Below are 26,210 nucleotides of genomic sequence, written 5' to 3'. Positions count from 1 at the left end.
CGGCGGCGTCTCAGTATGTTTTCTCGTATCGTGGCTCTCGGTACTGGGGGTTTCGTCACGGAGGCTTTAAGTAGGCGGAAGGGCAGGTCAGGAGGGGGCACAGGGGCCCCACACCATAGGTCGGCGCGGCCAGGGGGGCCGCGCCGCCCTAGGGTTTGGCCACCCTGTGGCCCCACTTCGTCTCCTCTTCGGACTTCTGGAAGCTTCGTGGAAAAATAGGCCCCTGGGCGTTGATTTCGTCCAATTCCGAGAATATTTCGTTACTAGGATTTCTGAAACCAAAAACAGCAGAAAACAGCAACTGGCACTTCGGCATCTTGTTAATAGGTTAGTTCCAGAAAATGCAAGAATATGACATAAAGTGTGCATAAAACATGTAGATAACATCAATAATGTGGCATGAAACATAAGAAATTATCGATACGTCGGAGACGTATCAGGAGCCTATGATCAAACGCAAGCATTTGCTCATAGCCTCGGGGGCTACTCCCATCGGGAGCGCTGTTCGCGCACCCGATAGATATGAAAAGCTCGAGAAAAAATGACAATATAGCGGCATAAAGTGTAGAGCCTACAACCAAGTACAAGTCCTTGGCTGTAGCCTCGGGGGCTACTCCCATCGGGAACGCTGTTCGCGTGCCCGATGAAATAATACAAGAAGTGAGCATATTTCGAGTCATGAAAATAACTCGACATATACGCACATCGGGAAGTCAATATAAGTCATCCGTGACTCAATAGAATGTTCTATTCCAACAGCCGAAAAAACACTCGACAATACATTCTCAGAGCGCTAAAAGTCGCGAATAATCTCTGAATGCCGCAAAACTTTGCGAAGGTAAGATCCCAGATCCGTTCTGAGCGGCGTGGCACCGTCTCTGACGTCGGATTGCTACTTTTTTCCGTATCAACAGATACGAAGAAAAATCCTAACGGACGCGTTAGGTACCCGATAAAATATGACTGGGACTCGACAGAATGGTAAGACCTTAAGAGGCACCTGTCGAAGTTTACACCAGTATCCCGAGATCATGTCTAGGGACGTGATCTTGAAGTAGGTTTTTGCGGATTGCCACTAGAGCAGTTAACTAGTACCTGATCCGTCAGATGAACTAGCCCCAACTACCAGTATCCCTGTACAATATAGAATTGTGTATCTAAAGATATGTGATGAGCTTGGCAAAAATATAAAATTGGAGATTTTCCCTGACTCTTCGATTCAAGCAAAATCTCGGGGGCTACTGACATAGGCATCCCCAATGGGCCTGCCGAAGATGGTACCCGGGGTTTACTGAAGGCCCATGACTCGAAGAATATGAAGTTCGGAAGCCCAAGATAGAATTAAGGAAAGCTAGAGTTGTATTAGAAAACATAGATTTGTAATATTGCGGGACGGGTCAGAAACCCTCCCGGACTCTGTAACTTGTGTATCACGAATCCATCGGCTCCGCCTCCTATATAAGGGGGGGAGTCGAGGGACAAAGAAAACATCGAATCACTGTCTCACGAAACCCTAGTTTTCATAATTGTCGAGTACTTTTCGGCTGAAACCTTCGAGATCTACTTGCCCTCTACTTCCGACTAAACCCTAATCTACAATCTGTAGGCATTGATAAGTTAATCTCTTGTCAGTAGCTTATAGGTTTTCTTGTTTTGTGTGTGTGTCGTGAGGTGACGTGGTTGGAGAGGTAAAGAGGAAAAACCAGTTTCAGCTTGACCGGTACTACCGGTACCAAGAGCGGTAGTACCGCTATCGCTATTGGTACCGGTCAACAGTACCGCCACATGCTTTGCACGAAGAAAAGCTCACAGTATGTGTTACGGTACCGTAACCCCGGTTGTCCCGCTTCCTCTCTCTTACTATCTTGTCGGTTCCTTTACTTTGTTGCATCGCATAGGCTCATACTAGGATCAGCCTCATTACTAAAGTTGCCACATTTACTTCCGCATCGCGCCTAAAATTGAAAAAGCTATAAAATTTGTGTAGCGACCATTCACCCTCCCCTCTTGTTTGCTAACGATCCATTCAACAATGCTACTTCCTTGGGCGGGAGATTAGTTCATGTTAATTTGTAGTTTCGAAGGAATTTGGTTGGTCAGACTTTGATACAATGGAATGTTATCCATGAGACGGTGAGCAATAGTTCTCCATCTAACCAAAAAGATAGGATTTCCTAGAAGTTGAACAAGAATGGTGTGTTCTCAACGAAATATGTTTATCAGTACCCGGAGAAAACCGTGGCTGGATCAAACTTCAGGTGGATTTGGTCTTCTATGTTTCTTCAGAAAATAAATATATCCTTATGGCAATTGTTTCAGGATGAGGTTCTAAGAAGGGGGATATGATAAAGAGGAAATGAATGGGATCTCCTATTTGTTGTGTTGTAATCAAGTTGAAACTTCTAACCATCTCTTTTTCCATTGTAAAGTCGCTAGATGTGCATGGGGTGTGGCCGGTAAAATTTTGAGAACAAATTTGTGTCCTAATAATGTCTATCAGGCATGGGTCTGGTTTCATGTTTTGCTCCCTTTTGGCGGCATTTACTTTATTATTGGGATCACAGCTATATGTTCGGCTATACGGAAGACAAGAAACAAAGTGACTTTTGATAAACATAGAATGAGGAATCCATGTGAAGTTAGTTTTTAGCCTCATGTTTGTTGATGTATCGGGTAGGTTTGTAGAAAGAACAAGGCAAGGAGCTGACTCAGTTCGGCACGTCAAAGATGATGGAGATAGCAGTTGCGCTGATGCAGGATTAAAGACCCAGGAACATGACAATGGTGATCTTTCCGGGGGTGCCATTGTACGGAGCTTGAGAAGGCGTCTGTGTTGCTTCCTGCGTGCGGGAGATCAGATCCTAAAGCCCATGCACCCATTGTTTGAGTCATCCGTAGCCCATTTGAAAATGCAACGGATATCGGAAGCCTAGAGTTGATTTTACAAAGTATTTTTTTAAACGGAACAGTATCATTCTACTACATACTGTTATACTCTTTTTTTATTTTGGGCAGTGGCTAATTTTGAGTTCATTGAGAGTTAAATTAATTCTTAATCAGATGATATCATCTATATGTAACTATTTAAATCTTAGTTGCAACCTAACGTGACTAGTACAAATCATGACACAATTCTATGGTTTAGAAGTCGACGGGAAACTAAGCTAATTCTTAGTCAACTGAGAGTTAGCAAAACAGTTTGATTTTACATATATAACTACTATATTAAAGTGTAACTGACTTGATTTTTCTCATAATTTTGGATTTAGTTTTTGCATGCCTATCCTGCTGACACGTGTATTTACATGTTCTGTTATTGTTCCATGTACAGCTTTGGGGGTGTCTTGCAATTTCTGTATGTTCTGATACGGCTGGTTGTCGCGTGCATGGGTGTGTGTAGCCTATTCATTTTTCTGTTCGGCTGTTCTTTTTGTCGGATGGTGGGTCCCAATCATGTGCTACAGCAGTGCGGTCACGCCGCTTTGACTAAATTTTAGCCTTTTCCAACCAAGCACGCACACCGTGGTCTTTCTCGAATTGGCCTTTCCAGATTCTCTCCCCACCCGCACAAAAGAAGCGGCAACGGTGGGAGGCGCATCCTCAGCTCCGTGGCGTCCAGCGCGTCATCGCTCCACGGCAGCCGGCGCGATTACTTCTTTATGGGGAGCGTCAGCTACAACGGCGGTCGGCGTGTTCGGACTCCACGGCAAGTGGCGGCGGCGGACGGTTCTAGGTCGGCGAGGAGGAGTGCCGCGGGGTTGACTACCACGGCGGAGTGGACAGGATGCCCTGACCACTCCTAGGTCCGACCGACCTCATTTTTTCTCCATCCCCTGCTCGCCGCGGATTCACCCGCCGACTGCGCCGATTCTCCCGACAAGCAGCGCTGTTCAGCCGGCTTGCCGTGCTAGCTCCTCGCGGCGGCGCGCCGGCTGCAGCACGCTGCCGACCTAGCCCTGTAGCTCGAGGAGGCCGACATCATATGGGGCGAGGAAGCGCGGTGGCATCCTCCTAGGTCGACATGTGCGGGCACGCTAGGTCCGCTTCCGAAGCCTCTCAGACGCGCCTCGCGGCGCCGCGGGAGGCCGTCGATGGTGGCGGCTTAGCGGGCCGGCCGCGATGCCCCTGAACATCCCGGACTGGTCCGAGATCCTTGGCACGGAGTACTACGGGGGAAAAGCTGGTGCGGGGCACTGGCCGTCGGACAGCCACAAGGGCGGCTGGGTGCTGCCGCACGAGCATGCGACTCGAGGGCCGGCCGGCCGGGCCAGTGCTGGAGCGCGAGCGTGCGACGCGAGGGGCGGCCGGAGCAGCAGGCCTGGCGACCGCGAGGCCAGGTAACTTCAGCTTTTATTCCTCTTAATTCCTTGAAATTTCAGCCGTATTTGTTCACATTATCAATCTAGCAGATTGGCGGTAGCTGATTAGCACTACAGCTTTAGGGGAGTATAGTAGACTAACTACTAGCACTAGCTGGAGTAGATCTAATTTTCTATATTTCATCACTCCTACATTGCAAGTTTCGAATTGACTAATTTCTTGAATCTCCTCTTGCTTTTCTTGTTATCTAGAGGACCATGTAAGCTGAAGTCCCGAGATTTCCACCACATACTTGGGATTACTTTCTACAGATTGGTCTACAAGTTATTGGAGGAAAATTGGAGCGATAGAGAATATTTTTCCTCTCCCCTACAGATGTACCAATACGTATGCTTATTTGCAATATTTTGAGAAATATGCTTACTTACTTTTGATTATTTGGCAGCAAGTAATATACATATCATTTATTTTTTGGTGAATATATTACTGAGGCCTTCTGCCATCAATCTCAAAAAGAATCTGTAAGCTCTTGGTGTTGTTAGAGTCATATGCACTATTAGTTTCTAGGGTATTTAGCTCATGAATTGAACATATGATGGTTCTATGCGATTTAGGTCTATGTATTATCTATGCACTACTTGAGCAAATTAGCTTTCTGCTATTTTTATTTGCTCTTAGTGATCCCGTGTTGAGCTTACTTTGTTGAGTTTAAGAAAATTCAGCTCAAAAATGCTCTGTTTCTGGCAGCTTAACAGAATGCTAATCCTCAATTTTCTCTTTAATTTATTATGTTTTTTCCTGTCCTTGTCCAACTGCATGGTCAGTCACGCAAACGGAATGGGAGGGGGGAATCAGTGTCCTGCGCTTGAACAACACCGGGAGAAACAACGAAGCACAACATGGAGGAGTAGTATCAGTACAATTGCCAAAAATGACAGTACTACTAAGGTGATTTTGTTGTTTGAGTTCTCTACTTCTCTGGATGTGAGCTGATATCTAGATGACAGAAGAAGCATATGTAACATTTTCTGTAGACTAAGGGAAGGTGAGTACAGAATATTTCATGATCGATTACATCTTGACTATTCGATTTGTAATTCTCCTTTGCAGTCTGATGACGACTTCTTCATCTCAGCTTTAGTTGGGATACCTTCGGATCAAGGAGAACAAAGATATTATAGGCAGCGCAACATGTGTATTTGCTCCTCCGGTGTGACCTGCAAGGTCTGCTGCTTCATGTAGAGATTGGCTGCGGGGCTACAACGGCTGTTGATCATGGGCGACATCCTCGAGGAGGATGTGCTCCTGCTATGGATCGCTGATTGAGAAGGTGAGCTGCGTGCACATGCCAAACTTCTCATTGAAATACTTCATAGCAAGTTCTACTTATGCTCGAAATATTGTTCTTAGGTATGGTAATGTGTTCCAACTCAATGCTAATTGACTTGATTTGTATTGTAGGATGGTAAACATCTTCAGTGAAAATTGGAGGATGAATTCAACCTTGTCTTCATATTCCCTCAGTATGGTGCGATATTTTTGCTCATTGATTGATTGTTCAAGTCAGTGCTGCGTCAAAACTATGAAAAGAAGGCATGGCAGCATGGAAACCATTATCCAACGCATATTGCATCCGGTATCTTCATTCTTTGCTATTTCTGTATTAATTGATATTTTGTTCCTGTTTGATCTGGGTATTTCTCATTGATCTGTCAGTTTTGTTTCCATACGGACATATGATTGCAAATGGCCCTAACAGCAACACTAGACTGGTGCGTTCTAAGAAACACCGACATATAATTACTTAGCGTTCCAGTTTGTAGATGTGAGCATATTGAAAAAAATTGGATGTGCCCATCTTCCTCTCATCAGCTCATTACTTCCCTCCATATTCTGTGATTTCTCTGAATCCTCCAGTATATGGTTTAGGATCAAACACCCAACAAAAATTTAATCCCAAAAAGTGGACTTCATTGAAGCATTGCTTCTTGACAACCTTCTAAATATTCCAAAAGGAAAATTTTCTTACTTCAATGAATTTATTAATGCCTTGCATGTTCATATATGTCTAAATAGTACCGATCTTTTGCTTTCTGCTTCCGTCCTGCAGCTAGCTGTTCAATTACCTTTTATGGTCTTTTTTCTAATATACACTGACACATGTTTGGTCTAGGTTAAATCAGTGTCATGCACATGCATAACTTAGGGAGCAACAATAAAGCACAAAACGATGGAAGTGGTAACAGTACATTAATCTATAAATGATAGTACTGTCAGTGATATGTGTTGTTCGAGTTCTCCAATTCTGAGTGGTGACATCTGAATCTAGATGACAAAAGAAGCGTATGTAAGATTTGTGATTGTCACCATCAGAGAAGGTGAGTAGTGAGTAGTGCACGATTGATTGCATTTTGATATATGATTTCTTAGTTCCCCTTGCAGTCTAGAATGTTTTTCTTATCAAAAAAAGGTAACATAAGCCAGATGTGTATAGCTGTTTAAATAGGAGGGCCATTTGTTCAACATCCAACCTCTATGATGAATGTGTCCACATGTATAACATGGGCAGTTAATTCGTTCGGTTCATCAAACAAGCAAAATGAATACTTAATTAATTCTATTTCTAAAGTAACCATATTTGACCATATGTTCTTACAATGTGCTACTGTGGTTCATAGTTGAGTAATTTTCTGCAACATAGACATTCTTTAGCATCTATCGCCTCATGATTCTCTGGCTTAAGAAGTCAAGTTTCTCTTCATGTTGTTGGATTAATTTTCATGCATAGTTTGAAGAATAAGGCTTTTGATAAACTTGAACTTTTTCTGTAACATAACAAGTTAAGAAATATCGCACAAAGGGGAATTGGTTGTTCATCCATACTTCAGTTTTGGTTATAGTGTGTATATATTTTACAAGAAAATGCCCAGTGGTAGTTCTGTATTGAAAGGAAGGGCATTCCGTTTTATGTTCAGCACTTGGAGTTGGATTAGAGAAGGGAGTTCCTCTTTATGTTTAGCACTTGAATCAACGAGGTGAATTCTTCTCATATGTGTTCTACATCAATCCCTTCCTTTCTTTCGCCTGCCTTGCTATTTCCATTTATTTATCTACACATTTTCTACAAGAAATTGAATCTCATCGCATGTTATATTATAAGATCTTCGAACTTTAGTGTAGCCCACGGTTTTCAGGGCCGTGATGGATTTCTAGAGCTATGCAACTGTATTTTGGATTTGTTGTTCTACTTTTATTTGTGCAGTCAAATTTAAGTACTAGATAAGCATCCAGCCAATAACACACATGTCACATGTATAAAAATCTGAGAAAAACAAATTATTTCACTTTTTCTAAAATAATCTCCTAATTGTGTTGAAAAGAAAATAGTGTTAATATATTATTGTTCCAAAATTAGTTCCCCTTGGTCTACAAGTTAACAAGCAGCCAAAATAAGAACCGTGCGTGTCCAGAGAATGACATTATTATTTTTCTAGAAAACGCAATTTTCATTTCATTGAGAAGGAAGAGAATGATATTGTGCTTCTGTGATATTTGATGTTCTTGGTAGTGCAATGGATTATCAGCGAAGCTCCAATTTTTATGGTATATTAAACCTCTGATTTTTATGGTTGGATCTTATATATCATGAATATTTCTCAGTGCCAATGCAAGAAGACTGGTGTTGGAAAAAAATCATCCCCATACCAATTTTTATAAGTACCCTAGGAGTTCATATATATCAGACGAGCCAAGGTAATTTTGTTTCATAAATTGTTCCTTTCCATGATTTTACTCAATTTGTTTGTGAATTATGAAAGATTGATGGTGCTTGCTGTGCCGTTAATTTTTTTTTTTGGAGTAATATATGTTGAAAGAGTTCGTTGCTATTATTATTTTTGAATGGTCTACTGCCGTATTTAGATTTTCTATCGCTTAAGGTTGTCATTTTGACATCCCCTCTCCTCGCTAATTACAGTACGTAATATTAATGTCAAAGGATGAACTTTAATTATTATCTACCTTTGGTGGTAATAACTTATTTTCCTCGGAGTCAACCAATGTATATCCTAATATGCCAATTGGTAAAAAGTAGTACTATGATGTTTTCCATATCTAAGCTTAATTTCTTAATTTCTCATGTTTTCCATAAACCTAAAAGTACATATGTTTTCAGTGACTAATACACACATTCACATTTAAAGCACCGAATTTATGAAAAAAAAGAAATGATAACCTAGAATAAACAAATGAGTCAAGTGTAAGTAAGAGCTGCAAAAGAGGTTGTTTCATGGCCCAAAGAAATAGATTTGCACTGTTACATCAAACAAGTATTGCTAAATAGTTCCATAGCCCAGATTAATATATTAGCTTCTTGAAACACAATACGAACTAAACAAAATATACATAGTTTCATATCTTTTTACTCTTACAACATTGGCAAATGAAACAAGTACTTTCATTTCGAAGGGATGCCTAACGGAAAGGCAGAGTAAAAGACAATAAAACATAGTGCTGCATCCTCTGCCTCTTCGAGAATGAATGTTTAGGCCAGCTCTGATCCACTACCATATCTGACAATTCAGAGTAGGTAATCTCAATTTCATAGAGTGGCTACTGCTTCACCAATTGACAATGCGTTGGCAGGTTCAGAGAAGATGGTTGAACTCAGAATCCACCCATTGTCTTCTCCCCTGACCCGTGCAGTGTGTCGGCTACAATTGTTTTCACCAACTGGAAGCCGTTGCTTGCTCGCGCTTCCTTCGATGACCTGCATTGATCTGTAGCCACTGTGGTAGTACAGTGACATGATATGAGCACAAGTTACTCAAAATGTGCAACCTCTACGAAGAGAGTACTTCTTAGTCGGTAGTGGCACAATGTGATACGTTTGCTTTTGGAGAAAAATGTCAGACGTTTTTATAATACAATGTCCGTGCCAATAATGTACCTGCATTTTTGGATTCAAGCACATTATGGTCTTCGGTGTATCAACTTTGTTGAGTTTATATACGCTAAGATTGCATGTATATGTGAATTGGCGAAAATATTTTGCTTTTGGATTTATATGGTTACACCGTCATATGCAGGTTCAGAAATTGTGGTACAAATCAAATTTCAATGATTTCTAGATATAATGTTTTCAGGTGAATTCACTGATTTACTTTACAATGTGTCACTCATAACACATACTTTTATTTTTGTAACGTACTGAGAGTAAATTGCAATCTCTTGAAAGTAATGAAGGACAAAAAGAACGTGGCTGCCTATATTTTATGGAAGATAATGCCTATACCTATTCATATTATTTATGTTTTCAGCTCCCTATATTATCTTCTTTGATTTGGCGGTTGTTTTTCTCTACCACCACCAGTTCACGCACTAAGGTGAGAACAATAATGAAAGAAATAATTGTCCCATTTTGAGTTCAGGATTTGTCTAAACATGTGTTACAATTTAAATAGTGTATCCATGTTTTTCCATAAAATTTTACATCAGTCATCTACCATACTAGCGCGGCGTGCCGCCGCGCCCATCTTTGCTAGTCTATATAAAAAGGGAATTGATAATTCTCACCTGAGAATTAGCTTAGTGCTCAATGCATCGCTATTTTTGCATACTACTAGTTGCAAGTAGAATTGCATCCGAAAGTTTTTAAATGCAAGCAGTGGGTAGTTGCAAGTCGAGTTGCAAACTGATTTTTGTTTTAGGTGTAAATTGGGTTGCAACTAAGATTTCTAAACATGAAGTGAGTTGTAACCGAAAAATGGTTAGTGTGGTACAAAATTAGGGATGACATCACTAGACTAAGAATTATGCCAATTATTAATCGACTCAGAAGTTAGTCACACCCATATGAAAAAGAAAAAGGAGAAACTAAAGTTTGTAAGAAACATAATCATATTGAAATTTCTAGGGACTACTTAATATATAACTAAGTTTTTGGAGTTGTAAAGTCAGGTTGCATCTATGATTTTTTAGGTGTGGCTGAAAGAAAAAAAACCCTACCTCCTTTCCCGCTCCCCTCCCGGGCAGTAGCGGAGGATCTCCCCCCTCCCGTGCAGCCGCCCCTCAGTCCGCCGACCCACAGGCCGTCGCTGCTGCCGGCCTGGGCGGCGGTGGTGGCGCCCCTTCCGTCGAAGACGAGGGGAAGGAGGGGGTTTCTGTGGCGGTGCTCCATGGGAGGTGATGTGGCGCCGGTGGTGGAAGCTGGGTGATACGTCTCAAATGTATCTATAATTTCTTATGTTCCATGCTACTTTTATGATGATACTCACATGTTTTATACACACTTTATGTCATTATTACGCATTTTCCGGCACTAACCTATTGACAAGATGCCGAAGAGCCAGTTGTTGTTTTCTGCTGTTTTTGGTTTCAAAAATCCTACAAAGGAAATATTCTCGGAATTGGACGAAATCAACGCCCAGGGTCTTATTTTTCCACGGAGCTTCCAGAAGACCGAGAGCCACGATACGGAAAACCTTCCAGAGATGCCGCTGCCGCCAATCCCATCTCGAGGGATTCAGGAGATCGCCTCCGGCACCCTGCCGGAGAGGGGAATCATCTCCCGGAGGGCTCTTCATCGCCATGATCGCCTCCAGATTGATGTGTGAGTAGTTCACCCCTGGACTATGGGTCCATAGCAGTAGCTAGATGGTTGTCTTCTCCTCATGTGCTATCATGTTAGATCTTGTGAGCTGCCTATCATGATCAAGATCATCTATTTGTAATGCTACATGTTGTGTTTGTTGGGATCCGATGAATATGGAATACTATGTCAAGTTGATTATCAATCTATCATATATGTGTTGTTCATGATCTTGCATGCTCTCCGTTGCTAGAAGAGGCTCTGGCCAAGTTGATACTTGTAACTCCAAGAGGGAGTATTTATGCTCGATAGTGGGTTCATGCCTCCATTAAATCTGGGACAGTGATAGAAAGTTCTAAGGTTGTGGATGTGTTGTTGCCACTAAGGATAAAACATCGATGCTTTGTCTAAGGATATTTGTGTTGATTACATTACGCACCATACTTAATGCAATTGACTGTTGTTTGCAACTTAATACTGGAAGGGGTGCGGATGCTAACCCAAAGGTGGACTTTTTAGGCATAGATGCATGCTGGATAGCGGTCTATGTACTTTGTCGTAATGCCCAATTGAATTTCACTCTACTCATCATGATATGTATGTGCATTGTTATGCCCTCTTTATTTGTCAATTGACAAACTGTAATTTGTTCACCCAACATGCTATTTCTTATTGGAGAGACACCACTAGTGAACTGTGGACCCCGGTCCATTCTTTTACATCTGAATACAATCTACTGCAAACATTGTTCTTTACTGTTCTTCGCATACAAACATCATTTTCCACACCATACATTTATTCCTGTGTTTACAGCAAGCCGGTGAGATTGACAACCTCACTGTTAAGTTGGGGCAAAGTATTTGGATTGTGTTGTTGATACGTCTCCGACGTATCGATAATTTCTTATGTTCCATGCCACATTATTGATGATTTCTACATGTTATATGCACACTTTATGTCATATTCGTGCATTTTCTGGAACTAACCTATTAACAAGATGCCGAAGTGCCAGTTCCTGTTTTCTGCTGTTTTTGGTTTCAGAAATCCTAGTAATGAAATATTCTCGGAATCGGACGAAATCAACGCCCAAGTTCCTATTTTCACCGGAAGCATCCGTAACACCGGGAAGGACCGGAGGGGGCATCGGGCCCCAGACCATAGGCCGGCGCGGCCCAGGCCCTGGCCGCGCCGCCCTATGGTGTCGTCGCCCCTTCGACCCTCCTGCGCCGCCTCTTCGCCTATTTAAAGCCCCTGGATCGAAAACCCTGAGACGTTCGACGAAACCCACAGAAACCTTCCAGAGCCGCCGCCATCACGAAGCCAAGATCTAGGGGACAGGAGTCTCTGTTCCGGCACCCTGCCGGAGCGGGGAAGTGCCCCCGGAAGGCTTCTCCATCGACACCGCTGCCATCTCCACCGCCATCTTCATCACCGCTGCTGCTCCCATGAGGAGGGAGTAGTTCTCCATCGAGGCTCGGGGCTGTACCGGTAGCTATGTGGTTCATCTCTCTCCTATGTACCTCAATACAATAATCTCATGAGCTGCTTTACATGATTGAGATTCATATGAGTTTGTATCACAATTTATCTATGTGCTACTCTAGCAATGTTATTAAAGTAGTTCTATTCCTCCTGCACGTGTGTAAAGGTGACAGTGTGTGCACCGTGTTAGTACTTGGTTTATGCTATGATCATGATCTCTTGTAGATTGCGAAGTTAACTATTGCTATGATAATATTGATGTGATCTATTCCTCCTACATATGCATGAAGGTGACAGTGTGCATGCTATGTTAGTACTTGGTTTAATCTGTTGATCTATCTTACACTATAAGGTTACTTAAATATGAACAAATTGTGGAGCTTGTTAACTCCGGCATTGAGGGTTCGTGTAATCCTACGCAATGCGTTCATCATCCAACAAAAGTGTAGAGTATGCATTTATGTATTCTGTTATGTGATCAATGTTGAGAGTGTCCACTAGTGAAAGTCTAATCCCTAGGCCTTGTTCCTAAATACTGCTGCGTTACTACTGCTTGTTTACTGTTTTACTGTGTTACTACTGCTGCAATACTACCACCATCAACTACACGCCAAATAGTTATTTTCTCGGCACCGTTGCTACTGCTCATATATATTCATACCACCTGTATTTCACTATCTCTTCGCCGAACTAGTGCACCTATTTGGTGTGTTGGGGACACAAGAGACTTCTTGCTTTGTGGTTGCAGGGTTGCATGAGAGGGATATCTTTGACCTCTTCCTCCCTGAGTTCGATAAACCTTGGGTGATCCACTTAAGGGAAAACTTGCTGCTGTTCTACAAACCTCTGCACTTGGAGGCCCAACACTGTCTACAGGAAAGGAGGGGGAACGTAGACATCAAGCTAATTTTCTGGCGCCGTTGCCGGGGAGGAAAGGTAAAAAGGCACTCATACTTCGGTTCCAGGTAACAGTACTTTTCTGGCGCCATTGTGTTTGTGCTCGAAGCTATTTCCTTTAGATCCTGCAATTGCAACTTTTTGTTTCTTGTTTTACACTAGTTAGGCATAATGGAAAACAATAAAAAAATTGGTGAGCTTTTTAATCTTTTTCATGATTTAGAATTGTTTGATGCGAAAATTAAAAAACCTATGGAACCTTATTTGCATGCTAGTAGTGATGTTATTAGTATGAATGCAATTACTGCTAATGCTATGGAGAATTCTAAGCTTGGGGAAGCTAGTTTTTGTGATATTTTTAGCTTCCCATCTTTAGGGGAGAAAATTTGTTCTGATAATGCTTTATCTCCCATATGCGATAACTCTAATGATGCTTCTGATATTTTGAATCCACCTGCTGAAAGTATTTCGTATAAAATACCTATGAAAATTATTGAACGTGTTATGGACAACCACTATAAAGGGGATGGAACTGTCCATCCTAGAGATCATTTACTGTTTTTGCACGAATTATGCGGGTTATTCAAGTGTGCAGGTATCTCTATGGATGAAGTGAGGAAGAAGCTATTCTCTGTTTCGCTGTCTGGTAAAGCGGCCCATTGGTATAAATTGTTGGAGAATAGTCATTCTCTTGGTTGGGAGGAAATTGCATCTCTCTTTTATTCTAAATTTTATCCTCCTCATGAAGTGCATATTGATAGGAATTATATTTATAACTTTTATCCTCGTGATGGAGAGAGTATTTCTCAAGCGTGGGGGAGATTGAAATCACTAATGCTCAAATGTCCCATTCATGAGCTCCCCCGTAATGTTATTGTTAATAATTTTTATGCGAGGCTTTCAGGACAACACAAGGACTATCTGGACGCGTGTTCGGAGGGATCTTTCACAAGCAAGGAGGTTGAAGCTAGGTGGGATCTTCTTGATCGGATTGAGGACAACGCTGAAGGATGGGAGAACGACAAAGGTAAAGAGTCAGGTATAAATTATGATTATGAATGCATTGAAGCTTTTATGGATACCGATAAATTTCGAAATAAGAGTGCTACCTATGGTCTTGACTCTCAAGTTGCTGCAAATCTTTATAAAGCTTTTGCTTCTCATTTTGAATTGCCTAGGAAGAATTTTGATAAGTATCATGAACCTTTTAAAGAGGCTTGTATGAAGGATGAAATTGTTGTTAATGATTGCAATAAGCATGCTCAAACTCCTAAGAATGCTATTTCCTATAAGCATGTTAATTTTTGTGGAATACATAGACCTTGTGGAATTAATCAAATCAAAGATGAGTATTGTATCCATCATGCTAATGAAAAAACTAGAAAGTGGTTTAGGGCTCTAGATGATCTTGGTAAAAAAGTTTGTGCCCTCTATCCTTTTATTTGTGAAGTTTGCCATGAAGTGGGTCATTTTAATTTTCAATGCTCCTCCAATGATAATTTGAACCCAATGAGTGCTGCAAATTTGTATTGTGATGATGAAATTACTCCTAATCAGCATGATGAACTTACTTTATTTTTGGGGTGTGAAGAACTGTCGAGAAAAATCTCTTTGTTACATATGAGTGATCTTGATATTGATGATGTCCTGCATGGGTGTTTTTCTTATTGCATTGATAATATCCATACAAATACTTACATACAAAATATTTTAGAAGATGACACCTTGCCAAAATATGATAGGACCGCTGTGTGTTTTCAACTAATTAATGAAAAGGAGGGATCCTCCCAAGTTTCTTCTATTGTTTCTGAAAGAAAATCAGGTTATGCGGACAAGCCACCCTTCAAGCCTCTCCCTCCTGAAGAAGGGAACGAGTGACAAGGTATCAACTTGTCAATGCCTATGGATTGTAGGCTAGGGTTTAGTTGGAAGTAGAGGGTAAGTAGATCTCGAAGGTTTCAGCCGAAAAGTACTCGACGATTATGAAAACTAGGGTTTGTAGACAATGATTCGATGATCTCTTCGTCCCTCGACTCCCCCCTTATATAGGAGGTGGAGCCGAGGGATTCGTGTAGTACAAATTACAGAGTCCGGGACGGTTTCTAACTCATCCCGCCAGATTACAAAATAACACTTCCTATTACAACTCTATCTTTCCTTAAATACATCTTGGGCTCTCGAATCTTCTTATTCTTCGGGTAGTGGGCCTTCATTAAACCCCGGGTACTATCTCCGGCAGGCCCATTTGGGATGCCTATGTCAGTAGCCCCCGAGATTTTGCTTGAATCGTAGAGTCAGGGAAAATCTCCACTGTTTATTTTTATTCGAAAGCTTTAACCTTTTTATACTTCTTCATATAAAATTCTATATTGTACAGGGATAATGGTAGTTGGGGCTAGTTCATCTGACGGATCAGGTACTAGTTAACTGCTCTAGTGGCAATCCGCAAAAACCTACTTCAAGATCACGTCCCTGGACATGATCTCGGGATACTGGTGTAAACTTCGACAGGTGCCGCTTAAGGTCTTACCATTCTGCCGAGTCCCAGTCAAATTTATCGAGTACCTAACGCGTCCGTTAGGATTTTTCTTCGCATCTGTTGATACGGATAAAAGTAGCAGAGCGCAGTCTTTGGCGATGCCACGCCCAGCAGAACGGATCTGGGGTCTTACCTTCGCAAATTTGCGGCATTCAGAAATTGTTCGCAACTTTGGCGTTCTGAGAATATATTGTCGAGTGCTTTTCCGGCTGTTGGAATGGCACATTTTATCGAGTCAAATATGACTTATATTGCGTTCCCGATGGGAGTATATGTAGAGTTAATTATAACTCGAAATATACTCTCTTGCTTTTTTATCTTTTATTTTTTGAACTTCATCGGGTACGCGAACAGCGTTCCCGATGGGAGTAGCCCCCGAGGCTACAGCCAAGAACTTGTGCTTGGTTGTAGGCTCAACATTTTAGTCCACCTTGTCACTATATTGTCAATGGGACCTTCTTTTTATCTCTCGGGTGCGCGAACAGCGCTCCCGATGGGAGTAGCCCCCGAGGCTACAGCCAAGGACTTGTGCTTGGTTGTAGGCTCAACATTTTCTATATTGCCATACTCGAAATTTTACTTTTTGTCGAAGTAGCCCCCGAGCATTTGGGCAAAAACTTGTATTTGATCAAAGGCTCCCGAAGTATTCGAATAACTTCTCCTGTCGCCAATCTTCTCGAATTTTTGTCGGCATGCTTCTCTTAATCAAATTTACTTCATCTCTGTTTAATAGTCGTGATTTTTCTGCCCTGTGGGTCCATTGCTTTTTCCACGTTGACACGTCGTGCAAGTGGGGGACACACGTCCTCCGCTTTTCCTGGCGCACGTATGGTAACGCTTATCTCAGTAAAATACCTTTTTACCCTTTTATCTAGAAGATTTGCTGTCACCACACGATTTCTTCATCCAACGGTTCATTGCTTCACCCGATTCTTATATAAACCTTTCTTCAACCTCCGTGCACTCCCTCGCTTGCGCCGCACATCTGTTTCTCTTCGCAAAAGCTTCCCCTGCGCCCAACTCTCTCTGTTCTTCCGCACTTACGATCACTGCTTTGCCCATTGCTGTTGATGCCACCGCGCACGCGACTTACTCGCCACAGCACGCCAGAATCCAAGATGGCCGCCGAAGATCTTGAGTGGGAGAGATCCAAAATCTCCAACCAGGATGTCAATACGCTGAAGAGGCTTGGCCTCATGAAGAAGGAAGACGCCATCCGTTTTCCTAGCAAAGAAAGCTACCCCAACCCTCCAATGGAGTACCGGGTTAGTTTCGTTGATCACCTCATTCGCGGCCTTTCGGCCCCAATTCATGATTTCCTCTGCGGCCTTCTTTTTGTTTACGGGATTCAACTGCACCAGTTGACCCCCAATTCCATCCTTCACATTTCCATTTTTATCACTCTTTGCGAATGCTTCCTCGGAATCCCTCCTAATTGGGCTCTGTGGAAACGCATTTTCTGCCTCCGCCGTAATGGCTCCCACAACGCCACCTATAACATAGGCGGCGTTGTTATCTGTGTCCGAACTGATGTCGATTATTTCGACGTTAAGTTTCCTGATTCTGTCCAAGGATGGCGCAAAAGATGGCTCTACATTCATGAAGAAAGTGCTAACTCTGTGGAGCACAACATAATTCCTTTCGATGGAAGTGCCAAGATCCAATGCCGCCGTTCCTGGGACGCTGAAGCTTCCGAAGAGGAGAAAAAGGCGACAGAAGCTCTTATGTCTCGTATTCGTCAGCTCCAAAATACTCGAGGCAAAGAACTATCTGGTGTTCAAATTACTGCCTACTTCCTTAGGATTAGAGTGCAGCCTCTTCAGGCTCGCAAAAATCCCCTTTGGACGTATTCTGGTGAAAACGACGCCAACAGAATCTCCAGTGATCTTTCTATAAAGGACTTGGAGAAATTGGTTCGAAGAGTTTCTCGACTAGCCAAGAAGGATCCTATTCCCTCCTCTTGTCGAGTGGAACCATACAGTGCTACCAATCCTCTTCCCGAGGTATTTTGTCTTCTCGAGTTTCTGTCTTGTTCTAAACTTTCCTTGCATCTCACTGTATTGGTATCTCGCTAATTATCTTTTGTCGCTATTTTTCTTGCAGAATCATCCTACTATGGCTTCCCTTCCTCCTCTTCCTGAGGATGGAGAAGTCGAAGAAAGGAACATTGTCACGGATGACAATCAGGAAGCTCCATCTTTTGTGAACGAACCTGTGGATTCTCGAAAATCTGCGGGTAATTCCGAAGATACTTTATCGGCACAATCTCCTCCTCCTGCTGTCTCCCCAAAAGGCAAAAGGAAAAGGAATGATGTCGAAGATTCCGGCACCTCCAAAGCCGAAGAAGTTGATCCTTCACGTCAGAAGGCAGCTTACGATCCTTATCTTGGATCCTTTGTCAGCTCGTAAGTCCTTTTTACTTTTCCTCTTATTTCTGTACTCGAAATGTTTATCTTGTCTTGCTTTTTAAGCTATCGATTTTTAACCGACAGTGATGACGAAGAAGAAGTACCAAGTGTTGACGTGGCTCCTCGAACAAGCACGTCACATACTGTACTTGCCTCAGACACGCTAGTTGAAGGAGAAGAATCCTCGCCTCCTCAACGAAACGTTGTCACCACAACTCCACCAGCAAGCCCCCTTGCTCCTTCCCCAAAAAGGACAAGGGTTGAAACAAGTCTTGAACCTGCTCTCCAATTGGGCAGCTCGTCGACTCTGCTCTTAGATGATGTAAGTTTGTCGATATCTATATTTCCACTATTTTGTTTCTTCGCGCCTTCACTCTTTTTTTCATGCCTGCGTTTCTTTTGCTGTGTTCTTCTCTTTTTTTTAAAAAAAAAAAAAACAGCCCATGATCAAAGAGCTTCTCCGCATTGGATCCCAATTTATTGGGTATCGTGAGTATGCTAGCAGAGCCGAAGGTAACAACTTTTATACTTGCCGTTTTTTCCTTGATTCTTTTCTCCTGTTGCTTGTCGCGATTTTTGATCTTTCTTTCCTCTTTTTTTTATCTCGACAGAGAAACTTGCAGAGGCCAACAAACGTGCCGACGCACTTGCTCAAAAACTTGAGCAAAGTGAGGCGGCTTGTAAGAAAGCCGAGCTTGTTGCTAGCGAGGCCAAAGCCGAGGCTGATGACGCTAGAGCAAAGGCTGCTAGTGTCGAGGAGTTGCAGAAAAAGTTTGAGGATGCTGTAACTGCTTTAGACGAGCACAAAGCTGCACAAGCTTCTCGTGAACAAGGAATCCTCAAGCGCTTGAAGTCCCAGAGTCGACGCACTTTCAGTAATATTATTGTTTCCCTTCTATTTTTATAAGAACCGCTGTTTCTTGTTGTTTGACCAGCGTTTTATTTCCTTGGCAGACCAAACAAACCAAGATTTTGATCTGGCGAATCCTGTCGACGACCCTCTCATTGACGCACTTTCCTATCTGGAGCTGCATGGGTCCGAAATTCGTGAAGGCGTGGCCAATGCTAATGCAGGATTGTCGGCGTTGTTCCCCTACTTCTTCCCGAAGAAAGAGGAGCCCTCGACTTTCCTTAACCTTGCTAAGATGTTCAAATCACCAGAGGACCTTGGGCTAAAGATGCGCCAAGAAAATATGAAAATTGTCGTCGAAAGCACTGTCGCTTTGGTTGCTGAGAGTCAACAGGCTGTTGATTGGACGAAAGTTGGCGACACCGAGCAGATAGAGCAGCCAAGATGGAGGTCGCTGATTAAGGCAGCCAAGCCTAACACGAAGAAAATCTTGGCCTATCTCGGGATCAAACCAGCGTCGACTCCTAGCTCATCAAGGCCGGAGGTCTAGTCGCATGCCTCTTTATTTTTCTTTCTATGTTTCTTTTGCTCTTGTCGCCAAAGTAGTCATTTGGCGACACGTACTTCCTTAGTTCCACTGTAATGCCTTTGTAATTATTCCGAGAGATTAATGAAAACTCTATCTTTGCTTGTTGTTTGATGTTTGTCTTGTCTAAATTTCAGTTGATATTTGATAACTATACTCCGTCTTCCGCTCCTCCGAATATTTCGCCTTCTTCTTCTCGTTCGAGGAGAGCTTTTGTTGGTACTGCACCTGTCGAAGATACCTTGTCGCAAGAACTGGACGAACTTCGACAGCAACTTCAGTATGCGAAGAAGCAAACACTTGTGATGATGGAAAAGTCTCATAAGTCATCTGAAGCCGAAAAAATTGCACTTCAGCAAGCTCGCGAGGCCGTGGCTGCTAAGGAAATTGCTGCTTCTGAAGCTGAAGGAGCGATTACTCGAGAAAATTTCATGCTCGAGTTAATGAATGAAGCCAGTGCAGATATGTCGGGTATGCTTGTTTCATCCTCCTATATCTTGCGTCTTCATGCTATGCCTCTTGAAGTTTTTCTGCTCCTTTGCTTTAATAGGTTCTTTTACTGATGCTGTTGCGGAAGAGGAGAGGGTAAATACTAGGACGAACTTCCTTGTTAACCTTTCCCTTGATCATGGTTCCTTGTTTTGGGCTACGCCAGAGAGAACCCGCCAAATTGTCAGATTTCAAGATCGCGCTTCTCAAACTCACGATTTCCTTGATTTCTGTACCAAGACCCTGTTCATGGTTTACAATTCCATGTTCCCTCGGAACGTTCAACCAAAAACTCTTCCCGAGTTAATGGAAAAGTTTAAGGATGCCCAAAAGATCCATGATTTTGTCAAAGCTCAACTGGTAGCTGGCGCCAGATTTGCTCTTATCATGCTTCAGATCTGCCACTCGAAACTTGACCTGTCTGAGGTTGTTGCGAAAGTTCATGAGAAGGTAAAGCACCGAAGAATTGGTGTCGACCGAATTAACACGAAGGTTACGCCTATCGCCGAAGAAATGATTGAAGACCTCCTTCGGATGGATGCCGACTTTTTTGCCGACGGTCATTATGCTGACTTTCTTGGCGCTGCTCCTGAAGAAAACAGAATTACCCTTGATGACATACTGCATCATGAGTAATTATTTTCCTTTTGTAGATAACTCTTCTTTGTAACTCATTACTTTATATATTGTGAAGCGATCGTCATATTTCTATATTTGACTAGCCCCCGAGTATTTCGGTAGCTATTTACTGTATTTGTATACTGCGAGGTTTTTTTGAACCAAGGCCTTTATTTCATATGTATTTACGGCGGGTATTAGCCCCCGAGCCTCTTTATTGAGTACTATTTTGTATTTTGATTAGCTCACGAGGTATTTTAATACCAAGGCGAGGCTTTTCTTTTTCGATGAACTATATTGAAATTCGTCGGGTTGGAAACTGGTAGTATGTCGATAAAGAAAAGGTATATGAGCACTATCTTTATTATATTGCAGCACCGCGAGCCCGCCTCATTAAAAACCTTTCCCGGCCCCACTCGGTGCCCCGAAAAAGGAAAAGAGTGCGTCTGAAAACTTGCGGGCATTTCAGTACATTGAAGTTTTATAAGGACTATATTTCAGCTCTAGGCATAGAACCGCCTAAGTTGCGCCACGTTCCAGGGGTTTTGCTCCTCCACCCCTGTCTTCTTGTCCTTTATTTTGTATGCTCCTCCTCCGATTACTTCTGTTACGATGTAAGGGCCAAGCCATGGTGACTCGAGTTTTTCATGACTTTTTTGCGTGAGCCGAAGAACTAGGTCTCCCACTTGAAAGGACCTTGGCCGTAAACGTCGACTGTGGTAATTTTTCAAATCCTGTTGGTATTTGGTTACCCGAGATAATACTTCATCTCTGGCTTCATCAAGTGCATCGACGTCGTCTTCTAGTGCTTTTCGCGACACCTCTTCATCATATTCTGCGACTCGTGGAGAGTCATGCTCTATTTCGATCGGCAATACTGCTTCTGCTCCATGAACCAAAAAGAACGGAGTTTCTTGTGTTGCTGTATTTGGTGTTGTTCGTATGCTCCATAGTACACTGGGCAACTCCTCTGGCCAGGTGTGTCGAGCTTTTTCCAATGGCCCTAATAACCGTTTCTTAATGCCGTTGCAGATGATTCCATTAGCTTTCTCGACTTGGCCGTTGGTTTGCGGATGTGCAACCGACGCAAAGTGTAGCTTGATACCCACTTCCTTGCAATAATCTTTGAATTCGTTGGATGTGAAGTTACTGCCATTGTCCGTGACGATGCTGTGGGGCACGCCAAATCTGAAGACGAGGCCTTTTATGAATTTTACTGCAGATGCTCCGTCTGGTGAATTTATCGGCTTCGCTTCTATCCACTTTGTAAATTTGTCGACAGCTACTAGCATGTACTCCTTTCCTCCTGGCCAGGATTTGTGTAACTTGCCCACCATATCAAGTCCCCATTGGGCAAAGGGCCATGACAATGGTATTGGTGCTAGCTCTGCTGCTGGAGAATGAGGTTTTGCGGCAAACCTTTGACACGCGTCGCAAATTCTTACTATTTCCTTAGCGTCCTCGATAGCTGTTAACCAGTAGAATCCTGCCCGAAAAACCTTGGCTGCAATAGCTCGACTACTTGCGTGGTGGCCACATACTCCTTCGTGTACATCTTTCAGAATTATTCTTCCTTCTTCGGGTGTGACGCATCTTTGCAGGACGCCTGAGATACTCCGTTTGTACAATTCGCCTTTAATCACCGTGAAAGCTTTGGAGCGTCGAATTACTCGCCTTGCTTCAACTGGATCATCAGGTATTTCTTTCCTGAGGATGTATGATATATACGTCTGCATCCATGGTATCTGTATCATCATGATCAGGTTCTGATCTTCTTCTTCTTCTTCTTGCTCTTCCTTGGTAGCCCCCGAGGGTTTCTTCTCCTTCTTTTTTGATTTTGTCGATTTGGTGGATCTCTCTGTTATCTCTTCCCAGAATACACCTGGCGGGACTGTAAGGCATTGCGACCCGATGTTTGCAAGAACGTCGGCTTCGTCGTTGCTCAATCTACTAATATGATTTACTTCGCATCCATCGAACAGCTTTTCGAGTTCGTTGTACACCTCCTTGTATGCCATCATGCTATCATTGATTGCGTCACATTGGTTCATAACTTGCTGAGCCACCAATTGTGAGTCGCCAAAGATTTTTAGTCGAGTTGCACCGCAGGCTTTCGCCATCTTCATCCCGTGTATGAGAGCCTCATATTCTGCTTCATTGTTAGATGCGTTAGGGAACGTCATCCGAAGGATGTACTTCAACTTGTCGCCTTCAGGTGATATGAGTACTACTCCTGCGCCAGCTCCTTCTAGTCTTTTGGACCCATCAAAGTTCATGGTCCAGGTTCTCGACAAGTCTGGAGGTCCTGTGTTTTGCAACTCCATCCATTCTGCGATGAAATCTGGCAAAACTTGCGACTTGATTGCTTTTCTTTTTTCATATGTGATGTCCCGAGGGGAAAGTTCTATTCCCCAAAGGGAGACACGACCCGTAGCTTCTGGATTGTTTAGTATATTTGACAAAGGAGCTTCATTGACCACTATGATCGGATGTGCCGAAAAATAATGGCGCAATTTTCGTGCTGTTGTGAATACTCCATATGCTAGCTTTTGGTACTGAGGGTACCTTTGTTTTGAGGGCGACAAAACTTCGCTCACGAAGTATACTGGCCTCTGTACTCCATGGATTTTGCCTTCTTCTTCTCTTTCGACTACTAGCACCGTGCTAACCACTTGAGGTGTGGCTGCAATATACAGCAGGAGAGGTTCCTTTTCTTTTGGCGCCACCAAAATTGGTGGTGTCGAAATTTTGCGTTTCAAATCCTCGAAAGCTCTATCGGCCTCTTCGTTCCATTGGAATTTATCTCCTTGCTTTATCAAAGCGTAAAATGGTAACGCTTTTTCTCCTAGCCCGGCGACGAATCTGCTCAATGCTGCGACTCGCCCAGTTAGCTGCTGTATCTCTTTCAACTTTGTTGGCTTCCTCATTGTTACTATAGCTTGTATTTTTTCGGGATTTGCTTCAATCCCTCTTGCTGAAACTAGGAATCCCAGAAGTTCTCCTGCTGGGACGCCAAAAGAACACTTTGTCGGGTTCAGCTTTAGGCAGAATTTGTCGAGGTTGTCAAAGGTTTCTTTGAGATCCTCGATCAGTGTTGCCCCCTTTTTTGACGTTATGACGACATCATCGATGTATACTTGCATGTTTTTCCCGATCTGTGTTGCTAAACACTTTTGCATCATCCTCTGATATGTTGCTCCCGCGTTTTTTAGACCAAAGGGCATTGTTTTGTAGCAGAACACGCCGTAAGGTGTAATAAACGCTGTTTTGGCTTCATCATCTTCTTTTAATCTGATCTGGTTATAACCAGAGTATGCATCCAAAAAGGAAAGACGTTCGCAGCCTGCCGTGGAGTCGATGATTTGATCGATCCTTGGGAGGGGAAAGTGATCCTTAGGACAATGTTTATTGAGGCACGTAAAGTCGACGCACATGCGAAGGACTGTCGTGTGTTTCTTCGGCACCATCACTGGGTTGGCTACCCATGTGGCTTCTGTAGATATCTCTTTGATAAAACCAGCCTCCTCAAGTCGATTTATTTCTGATAGCATGGCTTTGCGGTTTGGTTCCGAAAAACGCCGCAAAGGTTGTTTGATTGGTCTCGCTACTGGATCCAAGTTTAGGTGGTGCTCGGCAAGTTCCCTGGGTACTCCTGGCATGTCAGCTGGACACCATGCGAAGATTTTCCAGTGCTCACGGAGGAACTTGACGAGCGCGCTTTCCTATGCGATATCCATATTTGTTGCGATGGATGTCGTCTTTTTCGGGTCTGTCGGGTGAATCTGCACCTCCTTAGAATTTTTCTCGGTATTAAAAGTTGGCTCTTTATTTGGCCTTCCAACGTCTGGCAGCACGTCGTAATCAGTCATACTTTTTGACGCCAAATACTCAGCTTGCATCCCGAAAGTTTCTGACAGTCGATGAAAATCCTTGTCGCACTTATCGGCTAGGGCGAAGCTTCCTTTGACTGTGATTGGTCCCTTTGGTCCAGGCAATCTCCACAGCAGGTATGTGTAATGTGGCACTGCCATAAATCTAGCATATGCTGGTCGTCCCAACAGCGCGTGGTATTGCGACGGAAAATCCACGACTTGAAATTCCAGCCTCTCGATTCTATAATTCTCTCGGGTTCCGAACTGGACGTCGAGGTTGATTTTTCCCAATGGATAATTTGGCTTCTCTGGTGTGATACCGTGGAACCTTGTGTCTGTTGGCTTCAGGTTTGCTAAGGATATGTTCATCTTCCTCAGTGTGTCTGCATACATGAGGTTTAAGCTGCTGCCGCCGTCTATGAATACCCGAGAGACATCAAACCCTGCAATAACTGCTGGTAGAATAAGTGCCGACTGCCCTGGTCGGGGAACTTGTTGCGGATGATCTGCTATGGTGAACCCAATATCTTGCCCTGACCAATTAAGATACTCGACAGTTGGTGGAGGCATTTTTTCTGCCATAAACACTTGTCGTGAGATTACTTTTTGAGCTCTATTTGACGGCCTTGCCTTCTGAATCATCGACACTGCCCCGTGAGAGTTGGGATCAACATAAGGTGGTGGTGGTGGTGCTGCCGCTATTCTAAGCTGGTGTCGATTATCATCTGTAATCGCGGGAGGTGGTGGCAGGTGAACTTCACTCCTGGGTTCCCGAGGATTTCTCTGTGTTGCCCGTGCATTAGCGTGCTCTGCATACCTTAACATTGCCTGAAAATTTCGACAGTCTTTCTGCAGGTGTCCTGACTGTCTTTTACCGTTGCTGTCGAGGAAAAAGTGCATCTGACACGGCCCGTTCATCATCTCTTCAGGAGACACGAAAGGTCTTGGGAACCTGGGCCCGCTATTTTGTTTGTTGTTGCGAGAATCGTCCCTGTTGTCGCCTCGCTGCTCACTGCTTCTCTGATAATCATCTCTGTTGTTCCCTCCTGTATTTGTCCGAAAACCTGCCGAAATTTGTCCTGGAGCGTCATAATTTTGGTACTGCCGAGGAAACCGTCGCCTTGGTTGATAGTTTCGACCCCGGTCCTCTTCTGGCGACCTGTGTCGTTTGTTATAGACAGCATCTTCTCCATCTGCCCATTTGTTTGCTATCTCCATTAACGCAGATACTGTTCTTGGATTGGTCCTCCCTAAGTCCTCGACAAAATCTCCACGCCTGATTCCTGCGACAAACGCATCTATTGCTCTTTCGTCAGATATATTTTCTGCCGAGTTTTTGATGATATTCCATCTTTGGATGTATTTTCTCATTGACTCATCTGGCTTTTGTCGACATGCTCTCAATTCCTCTAACGACGCAGGTTTTTTGCATGTGGATCTGAAGTTCTTGACGAATACGTCCTCGAAACTTTCCCAGCTGTCGATAGATCCTGGCGTGAGTTTCTTTATCCACGATCGTGCGGCTCCACTCAAATGCACCTGAATGCTTTGCATGGCTGT

General features: G+C 43.2%; 1 long non-coding RNA gene across 4 annotated transcripts; it reads left to right on the top strand.

Annotated features, from left to right (window-relative positions):
- Positions 1-3,236: 3,236 nt before the first annotated feature.
- On the top strand, positions 3,237-9,416 carry LOC127312894 (uncharacterized). 4 transcript variants are annotated; one of them, XR_007858654.2, is made up of 6 exons: positions 3,237-4,707; positions 5,145-5,365; positions 5,456-5,650; positions 5,782-5,956; positions 6,494-8,073; positions 8,965-9,416. It is a non-coding gene; the product is annotated as an uncharacterized lncRNA (long non-coding RNA). The 4 variants fall into 4 exon arrangements; XR_007858655.2 differs by having other exon boundaries at positions 5,782-6,698; positions 7,271-8,073; XR_007858656.2 differs by having other exon boundaries at positions 5,782-7,355; positions 7,981-8,073.
- The last annotated feature ends 16,794 nt before the right edge of the window (positions 9,417-26,210 follow it).

This window comes from Lolium perenne, chromosome 7 (assembly GCF_019359855.2).
Source record: "Lolium perenne isolate Kyuss_39 chromosome 7, Kyuss_2.0, whole genome shotgun sequence".
Taxonomy (NCBI): Eukaryota; Viridiplantae; Streptophyta; class Magnoliopsida; order Poales; family Poaceae; genus Lolium; species Lolium perenne.
This window is presented reverse-complemented; position numbering and strand designations above follow the sequence as displayed.